At 39.3% G+C, this 2931-nt stretch overlaps 1 non-coding gene across 1 annotated transcript; it reads right to left on the minus strand.

Moving 5' to 3' along the window:
* Positions 1 to 215: 215 nt before the first annotated feature.
* On the minus strand, positions 216 to 288 carry trnaf-gaa (transfer RNA phenylalanine (anticodon GAA)). The gene has a single exon. It is a non-coding gene; the product is annotated as a tRNA-Phe (tRNA).
* Positions 289 to 2931: the final 2643 nt, after the last annotated feature.

Below are 2931 nucleotides of genomic sequence, written 5' to 3' on the forward strand. Positions count from 1 at the left end.
GCAACGTTATTACATCATGGATTCAGGTACCAGGGTTGATCGAAAGTCTTACCAAATTAGCACCATTCGTTTACAATAACTTTAATTCTTTAAGAAGGGCTAAATTAAAAACATGCTCAAAAACATATACCGAGGTGCACACAGCGCACCTGTCGCGGTTTCCGAGTAATAAGGAAAATTAAGAAAGCAAGGCAAAAAAGGAAATTCCTACCAGCTGCCGAAACCCGGGATCGAACCAGGGACATTTAGATCTTCAGTCTAACGCTCTCCCAACTGAGCTATTTCGGCGCTCTTAATATGTAGTCCGTTGTGCATCTTTGACTGTACAACATGTGAAACGAAGACTGCAGTGGAATGGCCACAGGGTGCTGCTCAAACTCCAACAAAAACATGGTTGTTCAGGGCAAGGAAGGACACTAGTATATAATACAACTGCTATCGGCTTGGCAACGGTGAATCTAGGACATTTCTGCCGTGCGCTAACAAAACGCTACCAAGATTTGCCATTCCTAGCCAACCAGAGACGGCACCGATAGCAAGAAACGACCACCAAGAATTGTCCAATGACAGCAGAGCTGTGTAATTGGCCAATGGAGATAGAGCGAAGGCGGGACCTAGAAGAGGAGCGTTTCTTACGTAATTCGTCACTCATCTCTCTCTCCCATGAAAAATAATTTATCAGGAAAGTTTTAAAACGAAAGTATTTTTAGCACACTGTTGTAGGTGTCTTGCAGGTCGTTGCACTCATGTTTGTAGTGTAAAGAAGAGAGAAACAAATCAACACGGTAAAATCCTGCAGAATGATCTACATTTACATTTTAGTCATTTAGCAGACACTCTTATCCAGAACACCTTACAGTTAGTGCAATAGTCTTAAGATAGCTAGGTGGGACAACCACATATCACAGTCGTAGTAAGTACATTTTTACTCAATAATGTAGCTATCAGCAAAGTCAGAGCTAGAAAGGGAGTAAAAATCTAGTGGTGCATATTTTATAATGGAAGAAATCATCTGCAGATGCTCACAGCTCCACACATCCATGCGTGTGTGATGTCAGTCAAGATGAATTGCAAGCCCAACCAGAGCCATGTATTTAGAGAGTTGGGCCAATACGGTTTCTGCATTATGATGCAGTTAAATGACACTTCAACGTTCTATGGCTGCAAACATTACATGGGGAATATAAAAACAATATTTACAGTGAGCATTGTGATGCATTTACATGACACTACGTAAGGGATAATCAACGAGGTGCTATGCGTTCTATGGAAAATAATGAGCAACATGGAACAACACGCTACAGGAGTGGAACTGACCTTCCATGGAGTTGCATTATTTTCCAGAGAACACGCAGAGCCCTAAGTTGATGACCCCTTTTATACCATGGCTATAATTTAACACATTTGCCACTAGAAATGTGTTCATTTTTAGGTAGAAATGTGTTCAACATCCACTGAAGTAGATAGCAAGTTTACTAGATAGCTACAGTAGTTGCCTTGGTAATCAAACAAACAGACTTGCTAGTTTAGCTAACCAAACCATCAGTCCTAGCTTGCTATTGTGTAAATCGAATTCAACAATACCAATACTGTTTTCAATTTGACTTTTGCATTCAAAAGTATCTCAAACAAAACATGCAAAAATGAACTATAGCCATTGAATTCTACCATGCAAATATGCCATGCATTATAGGGTAATAATGCATGCTCTAGAATGTATTATTTGTATTATAGAATGAATTATAAACTGGGTGATTCAAGCCCTGAATGCTGATTGGCTGACAGCCATGGTATATCAGACTATACCATGGGTATGACAAAACATTTATTTTTACTGCTCTAATTAAGTTGGTAACCAGTTTATAATACCAATAAGACACTTCGGGGGTTTGTGATGTATGGTCACATACACGTGTTTAGCAGATGTTATTGCGGGTGTAGCGGAATGCTTGTGCTTCTAGCTCCGACAGTGCAGTAATATCTAACAAGTAATATCTAGCAATTTCACAACATATACCCAATACAAGCAAATCTAAGTAAGGAATGGAATTAAGAATATATACATATATGGACGAGCGATGTCAGAGCGGCATGGACTAAGATACAGTAGAATAATATTGAATAAAGTATATACATATGAGATGAGTAACGCAAGATGTGTAAACATGATTAAAGTGACTAAGATACAGTAGAATAGTATAGAATACAGAATATACATACAGTTGAAGTCGGAAGTTTACATACACCTTAGCCAAATACATTTAAACTAAGTTTTTCACAATTCCTGACATTTAGTCCTAGTAAAAATTCCGTCTTAGGTCCGTTAGGATCACCACTTTATTTTAAGAATGTGAAATGTCAGAATAATAGTAGAGATAATTATTTATTTCAGCTTTTATTTCTTTCATCACATTCCCAGTGGGTCAGAAGTTTACATACACTCAATTAGTATTTGGTAGCATTGACTTTAAATTGTTTAACTTGGGTCAACCGTTTCTGGTAGCCTTCCACAAGCTTCCCACAATAAGTTGGGTGAATTCTGGCCCATTCCTCCTGACAGAGCTGGTGTAACTGAGTCAGGTTTGTAGGCCTCCTTGCTCGCACACACTTTTTCAGTTCTGCCCACACATTTTCTATTGGTTTGAGGTCAGGGCTTTGTGATGGTCACTCCAATACCTTGACTTTCTTGTCCTTAAGCCTTTTTGTAACAACTTTGGAAGTATGCTTGGTGTCATTGTCCATTTGGAAGACCCATTTGCGACCAAGCTTTAACTTCCTGACTGATGTCTTGAGATGTTGCTACAATATATCCACATACTTTTCTTTCCTCATGATGTCCTCTATTTTGTGAAGTGCACCAGTCCCTCCTGAAACAAAGCACCCCCGCAACATGATGCTGCCACCCCTCGTGCTTCACGGTTGGGATGGTGT

Source organism: Salvelinus alpinus, chromosome 12 (assembly GCF_045679555.1).
Source record: "Salvelinus alpinus chromosome 12, SLU_Salpinus.1, whole genome shotgun sequence".
Classification (NCBI taxonomy): Eukaryota; Metazoa; Chordata; class Actinopteri; order Salmoniformes; family Salmonidae; genus Salvelinus; species Salvelinus alpinus.